Below are 16,033 nucleotides of genomic sequence, written 5' to 3' on the forward strand. Positions count from 1 at the left end.
AACTTGGATACTAAGGAAAATACACCATACTTGAGCATAAAGGGAGTCAAAGGTGGGAGAGGCCAAATTTATTTGGGGGAAATCAGGAAAAAGTCTATGGAGAAGTTAGAATTAGATATAGGTTTGGAAGATTGGGTAGCATTTTTTTTCCTATTGTAAAAGAAATCCATGTTTATTGTAGAAAATTCAAACTGCAGACTAAAAAAGAGTAGAATGGGATTTCCCTGGTGGTCCACTGGCTAAGAATCCATGTTCCCCATACATGGTGCCCAGGTTCATTCCCTGGTCAGGGAACTAGATCCCACATGCCACAGCTAAGACTGAGAAGAGCCAGATAAATAAGTAAATATTAAAAAAAAAAAAAAAGTGAAATGATGGTGTTGGTTAACAAAGACATGGAAACCAGGTTCATAGAGGAAGCTACAGAAATGCAAGCACTAGAAAGTACATGACTTATTTGGAAAGGAATAGATAATCCTGTTTTGGGGGGTCAGAAAATAGTATGACCTTAACACTGTGGAGGGCCTTGAATACCTGTACTGACAAGTGTTAGCCTCTCAGTTGTGTCTGATTCTGCAACCCCATGGGCTGTAGCCCACTAGGCTTCTCTGCCCATGGGATTCTCCAGGCAAGAATACTGGAATGGATGCCATTCCCTTCTCCAAGGGATCTTCCCGACCCAGGGATCGAACCCAGGTCTCCTGCATTGCAGGTGGATTCTTTACCGTCTGAGCCACCATGTGGACAAATGTGTTCTTAATGCAGAAGTTGGTGGATACCATTGAAGGTTTTTAAGTAAGAAAGTAACATTCTTAATCCTATTGCTAGATATACATTCTTGCCCTCATAGAACACAGATTCTTTACCGTTTATAGATTTGTCACAAAAAGGGATGTATAGAGTGCCATGTGAATATAGCAGGGACCCTTTGGAGGGTTCAGGGAAAGCCCCCTTAAGGAAATGATATTTAAGATGTGACAAAGTGATTGTGTGTGTGTGGGGAAGGGGGGTGGGTCGTGATTAAGAGTCTTCTGTCTAAAAAGAAGTCATGTTTGAAACTAGAGACAAGACAGCATTTTGGGGAAGTGAAAGTCATTATGACTGATACAGAGAATGGTTGGGGGAAAGTGGTTGCACATGTGGGGCTAGAGAGGGGACAGATCCTCAAAGTCATTTTAAGGATTTATAAATCTTCTATTAAGGCTAATGAAAAACATTGAAACGGTTTGACAGGGTACTTTAAGATACTTTGACCACAGAGTGTTGGTAGAGAAATAGGTTAGTTAAGACTTTATTGCACTGGTTCAAGTGAGGTCCAGGAGGGTCTGAGCTAGCCTGATGGCAGAGGACATTTGGAAAGAGGGATATATGAGAAGAGTTGTAGGATGATTGTACCACCCAGCCTTTTTGAGTTGGTCTGACCCACCACACCTCCCTGTGCTTGGCCCTTCTGGTCACATCTCAGGCTCTGGGCCTTAGAGTCTCTACAGACTCTTTGGTCTACTGCCCAGTCTGATCCCAGATTCTTTAATAGTGTCTCCCTGGTTCAGACCTTTGGCTTGTTATTCTGAAATGTCTCTCTGACTTTTCTCAGAGTCTTCTGCCCTTTGGATCTCAGTTTTTCTACATGATGGGCCTCCTCCTGGGACATTTCATTGGGAGGATTTGGACTAAAGGGGAATCTGAACAACCTGGTACTGGTTAGTGTAGAGGGGGATGGGGTGTGCAGGAAGGAAGGAATCATGGTGATCCCAAGGTTTAGAGTTCAAGTTACTGGAATAAGTGCATTTTTACCATAATCTTCATAAGGTGGACTCAAACACAGTTTTTACTGGGATACCTTGAATTTGTCAAGATATATTTTTATTTATGTAAGTCCTATGGTGGAAATATTATGTATGGTGGTGGTTTAGTCACTAAATTGTGTCCGATTCTTGGGACCCCATGGACTGTAGCCTGCCAGGTTCCTCTGTCCATGGGATTTCCCAGTTGAGAATGCTGGAGTGGGTTGCCATTCCCTTCTCCAGGAGATCTTCCTGAGAAAATATTATGTATGAAGTGAAAGTCGCTCAGTCGTGTCCCACTTTTGCGACCCTGTGGACTGGAGCCTGCAAGGCTCCGCTGTCTGTGGAATTCTTCAGACTAGAATACTGGAGTGGGTAGCCGTTCCCTTCTTCAGGGGATCAGGGATCTAATCCAGGTCTCCCACATTGCAGGCGGATTCTTTACCAGCTGAGCCACCAGGGAAGCCCAAGAATACTGGAGTGGGTAGCCTATCCCTACTCCAGTGGATCTTCCTGACCCAGGAATTGAACTGAGGTCTTCTCATTGCAGGCAGATTCTTTACCAGCTGAGCTACCAGGGAAATATGTATAAAGGAAGATTATTGAGTCTTTTCTTTAAAAGGAAGTCATGTTTTAAACTAGAGGCAAAATAACATTTTGGGAAATTGAAAGTCATCATATTGTGGTACTGTAGAGAGCACTGGGGGAAAGTGGTTACAGATCTGACTGAGACACTGGCTAGATAATGTCCCTAAATGACCTCCAACATTTATTCTAAATTGTGCTCTTTATAGTTCAGACTCAATAAATAATACTTTGATGCAGCAAAGTCAATAGTGTCATTTCTTTCTTCATCATCTTTTTGTGTGGGATTTGGCTGTGATATCATCATTTTTAATAGACAGTCTTTGCCAGAGATACCTGATCCAAAGAGACAGTGAAGCAGCCAGGACCTTTTTATTGAAATTAATTTGGTTCCTCTAATTTAATTAATTGGATGTCGTCAGCATTTTGAAGTCTTCCAGAAGGAATCTTCATGGTCTAAAATACTTTTTTTTCTTTTCTTTTAAATTCAAGGGCTTGGAGAGGTTCTGTATTCAGAGACATTTCTGAGAATTGTTTGACATCTCCTTATTGAAATAGCTCTAGTCAACTGGATAAGGAGATCAGAGTCTGAACTGAAAGCCCATGAATTGTTTATTTACAGACAAACCAAATATAGCTCATATATCCCTTTAGAGACAACATCAAAAATGCAATCCAGTAAGAATTGCTGTCTTGTTTTAGGAGTTTTGAGATAAAGATGGTTGTGTCACATTAATTAATTGCCTGTTGAGCCAGGATTTTTAAAATAACACTTTCATATGCTTTGGGTTCAGTAATTTAGATTTTGGACTGTTAATCAGTTCCTGTGCATGGGCTGCTAATGTCTTTTATGCATACCCATTGGGGTATATATTTTATCTATTATGGAGATTGAGACCTTCTGAATGTTGAGACTAGAGAACAACAAAGCATTTTCAGTATGGTCAGCACAATTTGTTGGAGAATATTTACTGCATCCTGTCATATTAAGGATGATGGTAAATAAGGAAACTCTGACTTGTCAGCTTTCCTTCTCCACTGTTCAGATTGGGCTCTTACCCTTCTGAGAGCTGAGAGATTAATGAGGCTTCTCTGCTCTTACATTCCCTTCTTTGTTTCCTTTTGTTTGTTTACTCTCTTTGAATTAGGCTGCCTCATCTACTTTTAGATTTTAAGTCCCTTCGAGGCAGGGACTGTGTCTAGGTTGGTTTTATGGAGAACACTCAGCATATTGTAGGGATATTATAAACATGCCATCTGTGCCAATTTAAAATTCAGTTTCAGGCCTCTCAGTACTTTTCTTTGTGTCTGGTTGGATGTACAAATCTAAACTAAAGTAGAGGTGCTTAGCTGTGTAAGGCTGTATAAATTCATTAAGTACATGTTTTTGTGGACTCATAGTGCTTTTATAGTGCTAGTCATAATTCAGGAACAGTATCTTGTAATCTGCCTTTCATTGCTGTATCTGGTATTTTTTTTCGAAATTTGAATACCCTAATTAATTTTTTTTTTAAATTTGAGTGTCAGATTGGAATAGAAAACTGCTTCATTGACTTGGACTATTTTGGGGTATACATTCACCACTTTGATATTTATTGCATAGTCTCTGTTTAATTATAACATTAGTTTGTTTTAGGAGAAGGCAATGGCACCCCACTCCAGTACTCTTGCCTGGAAAATCCCATGGACGGAGGAGCCTGGTGGGCTGCAGTCCATGGGGTCGCTAAGAGTCGGACACGACTGAGCGACTTCCCTTTCACTTTTCACTTTCATGCATTGGAGAAGGAAATGGCAACCCACTCCAGTGTTCTTGCCTGGAGAATCCCAGGGACAGGGGAGCCTGGTGGGCTTCCGTCTATGGGGTCGCACAGAGTCAGACACGACTGAAGCAACTTAGCAGTAGCAGCAGCAGTTTGTTTTAAGCTTACATTGTCTCAAAGAAGACAAAAGATGAAACTATGTATTTCAGTTTTCAATTTAAAAAGCCACCAGAAATGAAATGAAAGATACACACACAAAACCTATGTATACACAGTGTGTTAACTATAACGAGTTCTTTTCATATATAGACTTACAGCTATATATATAGTCTCATTATTTGGTGACCATCTTTTACATTATGTGATTTCTCTCTGTGTAACTAGCAGTAGAATTCTGGATCATGGTATATTCCTGTGTTCACCTTTAATGGTCACTGTCAAACTTTTTTACTAGCAGCATGTGAGAGTTCCAGTTGCTTCACATCTTTGCTATCATTTGTACTTTTCTTATAGTTTCACCATCCTTTGAGGGGTATAGTGACATAATATTTTGGTTTTAATTTGCATTTCCTCGATGACAAATGAAGCTGGTGCATGTCGGCCAGTTGGATACTCTCTTTTGTAACGTGCTTATTTGTCTGTCTTTGAAAAATTGATCTGTAGGAATATATTTTTTTAAACATATTCTGGATTCAAGCCTTTTGTCAGATATATGTATTACAAGTATCTTTTATTTCATGGTTTACCTTTTCACACTTTTAATGTGTCTTTTCTGTGAACAAATAGATGTTGTTTATTTTAATCAAGTTCATGTTTTTCTCTTTTTTTCTTATAGTTAATGCTCTGTGTGTCTTATTTAAGAAATCTCTGTCTCCCCCAAGGCCATGAATACATTCTATGTTTTCTTTTTAAAGTACTACTACTTTACCTTCCATATTTAAATCTATGACCTGTTTAGAATTGGTTGGCTTTTTTTGATAAGTTTGAAATGGAGGAGATCAAGTCTTTTTTTTTTGCCCTACATTTTTTCCTCAAGTTGACCTGGCAGCGTTTATCAGAAAAAAAACTTTCCTTTTCCCTCCACTAAAATGTCACTGTCTTCACTTTTAATTTTTGAATTCCAAGCTTGCTATTTTCTTTCCATTTTCAGTACATTGTTGAAGTAAAGTAAATGCTAGTAGTACCACTCAGATGTCAAACACTATCCCTTTTGCTTCTACATCAAAAGTGTTATTTGTTTATTCAAAATAGATCATATCCTAAGTTGGGTTTAAAAGATATGCTTTCCATTTTTTAAACATGCAGCTTTCTGTAGTGAAGTTTTGTAGAGCCCCGGGGAACACCAATCACATTGAAATCTATGTGAATGGTGCCACTTAGAGTTGGTGCACATGGCCTATGGGACAAAATGTAGCAGCCCTGAGTGCTGTGTTTAGTAACTGGCAAATTAAAAAAGAAAAACTATTACCTTTTTCTGTGCGCCAGCAATCCACATTTTTAACAAATAAGCATTATTTGTGTTCAAGTATTGTGATGTGCCACAATTTTAAAGAAGTGGAATGAAAAAAGAAAACAAAACTCTGAGGTGATTCGTGTGGCTGTTCAGAATTTACTAGCTCTTATAACTTTTTTAATGTTTCACATTTGAGTTTATTTTTTATCTAGAAAATAGTTTGTGTCAGACAAGATATTTTATACCAGTTCCTTTCTAGATCACACTTTGTGTCCTAGGAGAAACTTTCCAGGACTCCCTTGAGTGATCTAAACTTTAATGGACACATTCCAGAGGTGACCCTTGAGGCCTGTAGCTACTCTTATATATATTTTCCTGGAGACATGTAAGGTTCCAGAGGACCTCTTTTATATATCTTTTAAGCTATATCTAATGAAGTTACTTTTCTCCACAAATAAGTTCTCCTCAAATTTCATGCCCCGGTTTTAATCATCAGCAAATGTGCCTGACCAGTGACTTGTGAGGATTTTTTTTTATTAACATCATAATCTTATACCATTAAAAGAAATCTTGAAAACATTGGGAATGGAGTTGGGATGAGAATGTAAAATCAAAATCATGACCCCTATTAGGAAGGATATGGAAGTGCTTCATTCCTGCTAGGCTCAGAACTTCATTCCTTGGTACAAGTAAGAAAAAAAACCTCTGTTGGTGCCACAGACTGTAGCTCTGCTGTGGGTATCTCTGCCACCAAGGATCGCTGGTGACTGGCAGACAGCTTAACTTTGAGACTAGGTCAGCTCAGCACAAAACCCTAACTCATCTTGGAAAGGCAGCCCAAAGCTATGTTCTCAAAGTAGGTCAGCAGCATCTTAAATAAATAATAAGGATGGAATATTTAAACTTTTGAGGTCTTCCAAATCAGAAGAACCACAACAAAAAATGTCTAACAAAAATTTTGTGTGGCTTTAGACATTTCACTAGAATATAATATATTCTGTAAATTGAAAATAGTTGTCATGGCAGCATATGTTTTTGATACCTTAATGATGAATATTCTTTAGAGATGCATTTCTAGATGTTGTTATATGTTATTTAAAAGGCTGCCCCTGCCTTTTTAAGTGACCTGCACTGTTCTCTAACACCTGTTTTTAAGATTTTTTTTTTTTTATTATAGGCAATCTACATAAGGGAGCATTGATTCTGATTCTGTTGTCAAATCTAGTTAGTTGCATTTTGGAAAAAATAGAAATTTGAGAGATTTATGCTCTTCTGATCACACTGTTTCTTCAACTGTATTAACTCAAACAATATCAAGCACATTATGTGAAAGGCATTGTGCTAAGTATAGTGGAGGAGATCATGAATAAATGCAAAAAAATTTCTAGTTTTAAAATAATATTCTGGTAGAAGAGGAGAGGAAAGGAGAAAATTAGTATTTCTTGAGGTTCTATTATACATGCTAGGCATTAAACTACTTCAGTTACATGTTTTCATTTAATTCTCAATGTGGCAACCCACTCCAGTGTTCTTGCCTGGAGAATCCCAGGGACAGGGGAGCCTGGTGGGCTGCCGTCTATGGAGTCGCACAGAGTCGGACACAACTGAAGCGACTTAGCAGCAGCAGCAGCAGCATAGTTCTTCCAGTGATGTCCTCATATGAGGCCTTTGAGCAAGGGGTTAAGGGAGTTGCCCAAGGTCACATAGCTAGTAAGGGTCAGTAGTAAGGCCAGATCTGTCTCCAAACCTCTTGTTTTTAAAGTGCCCATTGAGAAGACAGCACTGTTACTGTTAAGAAGAAGGGGTAAAATTTGGGCATAGGGAGATAGACGGAAGGTTGTTTTAGGGGAGGGAAAATTTTGAAGGCCAGAAAACTTAGCCATGTTCAGCGAACATTCAGGTACTCAGGCCAGACCTGACTACATGGTTCTCAAATTTTTGGTCTCAGGAGCCCCTTATATTAAAAGCATTGAGTGCCTCAATGAGCTTTTGTTTGTATAGGCTGTATCTATTAGTATTTACCACATGGGAAATTAAAACAGAAATATAAAAATATTTAGCAATTTAAAAATATCAATAAACTCATACAGTTAGAACTGGACATGGAACAACAGACTGGTTCCTAATAGGAAAAGGAGTACGCCAAGACTGTATACTGTCACCCTGCTTATTTAACTTATATGCAGGGTACATCATGAGAAACGCTGGGCTGGAGGAAGCACAAGCTGGAATCAAGATTGCCAGGGGAAATATCAATAACCTCAGGTATACAGATGACATCACCCTTATGGCAGAAAGTGAAGAAGAACTAAAGAGCCTCTTGATGAAAGTGAAAGAGGAGAGTGAAAAAGTTGGCTTAAAGCTCAACATTCAGAAAACTAAGATCATGGCATCCGATCCCATCACTTCATGGCAAATAGATGGGGAAACAGTGGCTGACTTTATTTTGGGGGGCTCCGAAATCACGGCAGATGGTGATTGCAGCCATGAAATTAAAAGATGCTTACTTCTTGGAAGGAAAGTTATGACCAACCTAGACAGCATATTAAAAAGCAGAGACATTACTTTGCCAACAAAGGTCCATCTAGTCAAGGCTATGCTTTTTCCAGTGGTCATGTATGGATGTGAGAATTGGACCATAAAGAAAGCTGAGCGCCGAAGAATTGATGCTTTTGAACTGTGGTGTTGGAGAAGACTCTTGAGAGTCCCTTGGATGGCAAGGAGATCCAACCAGTCCATCCTAAGGAAATCAGTCCTGGGTGTCCACTGGAAGGACTGATGTTGAAGTTGAAACTCCAATACTTTGGCCACCTGATGTGAAGAGCTGACTCAATTGAAAAGACCCTGATGCTGGGAAAGATTGAAGGCAGGAGGAGAAGGGGACAACAGAAGATGAGATGGTCAGATGGCATCACCAACTCAATGAACATGAGTTTGGGTAAACTCCGGGAGTTGGTGATGGACAGGGAGGCCTGGTGTGCTACAGGTCATGGGGTCACGAAGAGTCAGACATGACTGAGCGACTGAACTGAACTGAACAATATGTATTAACATAAATAACATTTTTATTAAAAACAACTATATATTCCAAAACAGCAACAACAAAAATAAAGTGCCACTGTTTTATACATGTTCAAACCTCATTATAGTCCGGCTTATAAATGATAGTTGAATTCTCACATCTCATGCATTCAGTCTGTCACAGTATTACTTATCTTTAACCTGGAAAATTCTACTGTATACCCATGAGATAATTGAGAGTGAAAAATACAAATATTTTAGTCTTATTATGAAATTAATTTTGACTTCACAGATCTCCCCAACGTGTTTTAGAAAGCCCAAGGGCATTCTTTGGAGAATTATTGGACATGTTTGTGAATGGGAGCCCTATTGAAAGAGTAGGGTTAGGACTAGAAAATGAAAAGACCTTCATTGGTTGAATTTGGTTTTTAATAAATAATAGGGAGCCACTGACATTTTCTAAACAGAAAAATGAAATAAATCAAACTGTGCTTTTAGAAGATTGTTATGCAAGTAATTGGTAGAGTATTGGGAAGCAATTATAGTTGAATTGTAATAGGTTTTTGAGGTAATAGTTTACTGGGGACTTCCTAGGTGGCTCAGTGGTAAAGACTCTGTCTGGCAAGCAGGGTTCAATCCTTGGGTCAGAAAGATCCCCTGGAGAAGGAAATGGCAACCTACTTCAGTATTCTTGCCTGGGAAATCCCACAGACAGAGAAGGCTGGCAGGCTATAGTCCATAGGGTCACAAAAGAGTCAGCCACAACTTAGTGATTACACAACAACAGCAAATAGGTATTGGGGTAGAATATATTATTTTGTTTGTCTGACGAGGTGAACAAGAAAAAGGGGAGTCAAAATGAGCCTGGTGACTAGGAGACTAATAATTCCATTAATAAATAAAGGGAACACATAAAAAGAAGGAAGCTTGGAAGGAAAATTGTGAATTAAATTTTAGAATATGTAAAAAATATTTTTCATTATTTTTTATTCTGAAATAATTTAGTCATATAGAAAATTTGCCAAATTAGTACAGAAAGTTCTCATAAATCCTTCACTTAATTTCCCCTATTACTTACAATTTACATAACCATAGATATAGCTCATTTGGTAAAGAATCTGCCTGCAATGCAGGAGGCCCCAGTTTGATCCCTGGGTTGGGAAGATCCCCTGGAGAAGGGAAAGGCTACCCACTCGAGTATTCTGGCTTGGAGAATTCCGTGGACAGTATAGTTCATGGGGTCGCAAAGAGTTGGACACGACTGAGTGACTTTCACTTCAATTATAGTACAGTTATCAAAATAAGGAAAGGAACATTGATACAATATTGTAAACTAAGCCACTGACCTAATTCAGATTTTACCATTCAGTTTTTCACTATTGTTTTCCTGTCCAAGGATCCAGTCTGGGATCCTTTCCTGTCCAAGGATCCAATCTGGGATCCCAGATTTAGTGGTTGTATCCCCTTTGTGTGTGTGTGTGTGTGTGTGTGCGCACGCGCTTCAATCTGTGACAGTTCCTCAGCCTTTCCTTGTCTTGTAAAAATTTTTAATTAAAAATAAATGACAGAAGGACTTCCCTTGTGGCACAGTGAATAAGAATCTGCCTGACAATGCAGGGGACACAGTTTGGTCCCTGATCCAGGAAGAGGGCATCTAAACCCATGTACCACAACTACTGAGCCCGCATGTTGCAACTACTGAACCCTGTGTGCCTAGAGCCTGTGCTCCATGACAAGAAAAACCAGTGCAGTGAGAAGCCCACGCATCTCAACAGAGTAGCCCTGCCTCACCACAATTAGAGAAAGCTGGTGCACAGCACCGAAGACCCAGGGCAACCAAAAATAAATAAGTTAAAGTGATCTTAAAAAGAAGATGCTTATATGTAGTGGGGGAGAAAAGTGTCATTTAATCTCTCTTAAAATGCACAAGAAGCTGAGAAAAACAGCATTTTTTCCCTCTAAAAAGTTGAAAAATTAGGGAGGGTGGGAGGGGAGGCTCAAGAGGGAGGGGATGTATATGTAAAATTTTATATATATATATAAAATTATGACTGATTCATGTTGTATGGCAGAAACCAACACAACATTGTAAAGCAGTTGTCTTTAAAATTTAAAAAAAAAATTGAAAAATTATTGTGAAAATTTAGAACAATGTAAAAAGAATAAAAGGTGACAACCCACCCCTAGAGATAACTACTATTAAGAACTTGGTGTGTATTCTTCTAGTTTATTTTCTATGCATGTATAGTATTATGGGATCTTTTGGGCATACTTCTGCCACATATATTTTTCACTCAAAAACTGTTTTATTTTCACACAACATTGTTTGATGTCAACATACATCATACATATCTCATTCTTTTTTTCTTGGCTCTGTAGTATGTGGGATCTTAGTTCCCTGGCCAGGATTTGAACCTATACCCTTTTCAGTGAAAGCACAGAGCCTTAACCACTGGACCACCAGGGAAGTCCTCTCATTCTTTTTTTTTTTTTTTTAAACATTTATTTATTTGGCTGCATCAGGTCTTAGTTGCGGTGCTCAAGTCATTTGGGATCTTTCCTTGAGGCATGTGGGCTTAGTTGCTCCACACATGGGATCTCAGTTCCCCAACGAGGGATTGAACTCATGTTCCCTGCATGGCAAGGCGTATTCTTCACCACTGGACCCCCAGGGAAATAAATCTCAGCTTATACTCCCTCCAACAGCAAGTGACATGCTTTCCTGCCAAAGTCATAATGGAGGTATTCTAATAGGGTGATAGTGGTTTGATTTGGGTAATAACCTTATGGGTGTCTCACAGTTTATACATTGCTTTATCTTATTTTTCCCTACAAAGCATTATTTTGCTTTGTTTTGCTTTTGTATACACACACACACAATAATTAAAATGAATGATTCTGAATGCTTTGTCTTTGAGATCTTTTGCTTTTGATCAGCATGGAATACATTGGGTCTTATGGGGATCTTATGGACTTGAGCAGCTTGTGTAATTCACAAGACGGTAGCTCAGTATTAATTCTTAAAGAGTGGAGAGAAGAGCAAAGGAAGAGATTACTGACCCTGGCATTGCTTTTTAAAATAAGAATCATTAAATTATTTTTAATACTCCATATGTGGCTGTGATGCTTGAAGTAGATACATAAGAATTCCAGTTATGGTAGAGAAAGCATAAATCAGGTAACAGGGCAGTTTCTGGAAAACTTTGAGTAAATTAAATCAAAAGGGAGAAGTATAAGTAGTCTTTGATTTTTTGTGTTTAAAAGTACACTGGCTTCTGAACAGACTTAGAGCAAAAAGGTACAGTTTTGATATGTCAAGTTATAGTATTTTGTTTTATATTTTTACCTCCCTAGGATATCTCAGAATTTTTCCTTTTCCAAATATGAGGTCTGTCTTTTTGCAGGCAGGGGAGGGTATATATTGTGTTTTTTGTGGGTCACTCTGTCTGTGCATATATACCATAGATTCAGTCACATATTTCCAAACAGTGTAACAGGACATATTTCCAGATACATATTTTTTTTAATATAAATTTATTTCAATTGGAGGTTAATTACAATATTGTATTGGCTTTGCCATATATCAGCATGAATCTGCCATGGGTGTACGTGTTCCCCATCCTGAACCCCCTTCCCACCTCCCTCCCTGTACCATCCCTCTGGGTCATCCCAGTGCACCAGCCCCAAGCATCCTGTATCCTGCATCAAACCTGGACTGGTGATTTGTTTCATATATGATATTATACATGTTTCAATGCCATTCTCCCAAATCATCCCACCCTCTCCCTCTCCCACAGAGTCCAACAGACTGTTCTATACATCTGTATCTCTTTTGCTGTTTCGCATACAGGGTTATCGTTACCATCTTTCTAAATTGCATATATATGCATTAGTATACTGTATTGGTGTTTTTCTTTCTGGCTTACTTCACTCTGTATAATAGGCTCCAGTTTCATCCCCCTCATTAGAACTGATTCAAATGTATTCTTTTAAATGGCTGAGTAATACTCCATTGTGTATATGTACCACAGCTTTCTTATCCATTCATCTGCTGATGGACATCTAGGTTGCTTCCATGTCCTGGCTATTATAAACAGTGCTGCAATGAACACTGGGGTACACGTGTCTCTTTCAATTCTGGTTTCCTCGGTGTGTATGCCCAGTAGTGGGATTGCTGGGTCATAAGGCAGTTCTATTTTCAGTGTTCTAAGCAATCTCCACAGTGTTCTCCATAGTGGCTGTACTAGTTTGCATTCCCACCAGCAGTATGAGGGTTCCTTTTCTCCACACCCTCTCCAGCATTTATTGCTTATAGACTTTTGGATCGCAGCCATTCTGACTGGCATGAAACGGTACCTCATTGTGGTTTTGATTTGCATTTCTCTGATAATGAGTGATGTTGAACATCTTTTCATGTGTTTGTTAGCTACCAGATACATATTTTGATAAAGGGATAGAACATTAGAAATTTCAGTTCAGTTCAGTTCAGTCGCTCAGTCATGTCCGACTCTTTGCAACCCCGTGAATTGTAGCATGCCAGGCCTCCCTGTCCATCACCAACTCCTGGAGCCTACCCAAACTTATGTCCGTTGAGTCAGTGATGCCATCCAACCATCTCATACTCTGTCATCCCCTTCTCCTCCTCCTGTCCTCAATCTTTCCCAGCATCAGGGTCTTTTCAAATGAGTCAAGTCTTCGCATCAGGTGGCCAAAGTATTGGAGTTTCAGCTTCAATATCAGTCCTTCCAATGAACACCCAGGACTGATCTCCTTTAGGATGGACTGGTTGAATCTCCTTGAAGTCTAAGGGACTCTCAAGACCCTCCTAAAAATTCTAGAATGTGTAAATCTCACCAAAGCACTTGTGTCATTTTTAGTAGTAACTAATGATTGATGTGACTATTAAGAATGTTTGATGTACCATCAGCTGCCTCTTTTCTATAATAAGTGAGCTTTCCTATAATGTCAGCTTTAAATAGACAACTTAAGAACCTGGCTTTTGCAGGAGTTCTCTTATTAGATTTTATCTTTCTCATCCTTAGCTCTAACTTCCAGCAGGAGGTAGAATCAGGGCACAAAAATTTAAGAACGTGATAACGAGTATTTTTCTATACTATTTTGAAGGGATTTGAAAGAACAGTCTGACATTTGAAATTTGAATGCTATTCAAGGCTATTCCAAGTAAAATATGGTTTGGGTTTTTTTGTTAGTAAAGTTAATTTTGTATGATTTACTCACATATGCATTACTCTGTAAAATATATACATGCAAATCATTAACAGTTTTTTAAATCTCAATTAGAGACTTTTTTTCCTTTTTAAAATTATTTTTAAATTAAAGTATAGTTGATTTACAATGTTAATTACTGCTATGCAGCAAAGTGTTTCAGTTATACATGTATATATACATGAACACTCACACACATTCTTATGTATATTTTCTTTTCCATTATGGTTTATCATAGGAATATTGAATATAGTTCTCTGTGGTATATAGTAGGGCCTTGTTGTTTATCCATTCTATATTTAAAAGCTTACATCTGCTAACCCCAGCCTCCCATTCCACCCCTCCTCCAGCTATGTGTGTGATTCTGTTTCAGTTTCATAAGACACTGTCATTTTTCACTTAATTAGTTTTCTAGTTAAAATAAGGGCCAAGAAGTTCCATTTATTCATTTACACTAATGTTTAGAAAACACAACATGATGAATCTTTTTAAAAGCAATCTCCTATAAGTCCAAATTAGAAAATCGTTAAATAAAGCGGTCATTCTAAAATGAGGCTATGGGGAATTCCCTGGCGGTCCAGTGGTAAGGACTCTGTGCTTCCACTTTTGGGGCCCCAAGTTTGATCCCTGGTTGGGGAACTGATTCCTCAAGCCACTTGGAGAGGGAAAAAGAGATTTTGCCCAAGATCATGTGGCAAATAAGTGATGGTACTTGGACTTAAACTTCAAAGCCTTGCTTTTTTAACACTATCACTGACATCTTGCACTTTATCGTTGAACTATACTGGGACCAAAGAAGTTGCTAACTCTGTTAGTTAATTCTTGTTAGGAAGAGAAGCACAGCACAAGCTGTGGGGAAGAAACAACAGAAACAAAAAGGAAAGTACCGAGTTACACTGGAAGGGACTAGAAAACTTGGAAGGAGACCTGAGTTTGCACTTGGCTTGGTTATTTAGCTCATGTATCAGATTCTTAGGAAAGAAAGAAATTCTTAGGAAATCTAATCATGTATTAGATTCTTTTCCCTACCACATCCTCTTTCTTGTTTGTCTCTGTTAGAGCACTAAACTCATTGCAATGATGCTAAGATGCCCATCTTTTTCATTTTAACATTTCTAAAATCTGGATGTGCCTTGTAATTGATGTGTCTTAAAATTAATCAGCAACATTTCTGCTTAATTATTGGTACATAAGGATGTGATTTACCATTGACAGCATCTTAGATTTGATGAATGCAATATTTGTTTACGTGTGTTCCCATGAAATTGTTCACATCATCCCCACAGTTTTCAAATACAGAGTATATACAATGATTTTCTAATTTCTAGTATCATCCTCTTTTAAGCTCTAGCCTTGTATGTTGAATAAATTTTTCTTTGATATCACTGGGATCACAGATTTGGTATATCTACTTTCCAGATCAACATCATCTAGTATATTCCCACATCTCAGTAATTGGTATCTACACCTGTAGAAGGCCTACTGGCAGGGTCTGAATCCCAGTTCCACACTATACTAGTTCCGTGAGCACATAGTGAACCATGTCACTTTTATTCTTTGTTTGTAAAATGGGAAGCATAATAACACCTACCTGACAGGATTATTAAGATGATAAAACATTGAGTAAATATTAGCTGCTGCTTGTTGTCATCATGTATATTTGTGACTTTTCTCCTTCCTCTATACACGTAATTCATCATCAATCCTGTCCTAAGTAGTGTTTTCACAATATCCCAAATTCATCCTCTTTTATCTCCCTCTTCTCTAGTCCAAGCCCCTATTATTGCCTGTAGCAATTAATTTTGTAGCTTCCCTTTTTTCCCGTCTCTGATCCATTCAGTACATAGTCAGAGCCATCTTTTAAATCAGATTATGCCACTTCTTAAAACCCCTCCCAATGCACTTGGTATAAAGCCCCCAATCCTTAATATGATGTATATTGTTCTCAGTTTTCTGCCTGGCCTCTGCCTGCTCTTTCAACCTCATCTTATGCTGCTGTGCCTGACAGTATCAGTTCTCCCAAAACTAACTTCTACTCATCCCTTTAGATTCAAGCTGAAATGTCACTTTCTCAAAGACATCCCCTAACTGATTGCCTAACTAAATTAGGTTCTTCAGTCCTAATTTACAGTCTTTTATATTGAATTTATGCCTTTCAAAGTTGGTGGTGGTCATTTCCTTCCCAACTGAAGGTAAATTACTTC

General features: G+C 38.4%; 1 protein-coding gene across 2 annotated transcripts in view; it reads left to right on the forward strand.

Annotated features, from left to right (window-relative positions):
• The window catches only part of UBE2D1 (ubiquitin conjugating enzyme E2 D1), a 37,822-nt gene that overhangs the window by 10,074 nt on the left and 11,715 nt on the right, over positions 1 to 16,033 (forward strand). The gene's annotated exons all lie outside the window — the stretch shown is intronic.

This window comes from Bos indicus x Bos taurus, chromosome 26 (genome assembly GCF_003369695.1).
Source record: "Bos indicus x Bos taurus breed Angus x Brahman F1 hybrid chromosome 26, Bos_hybrid_MaternalHap_v2.0, whole genome shotgun sequence".
In the NCBI taxonomy this organism is placed as follows: Eukaryota; Metazoa; Chordata; class Mammalia; order Artiodactyla; family Bovidae; genus Bos; species Bos indicus x Bos taurus.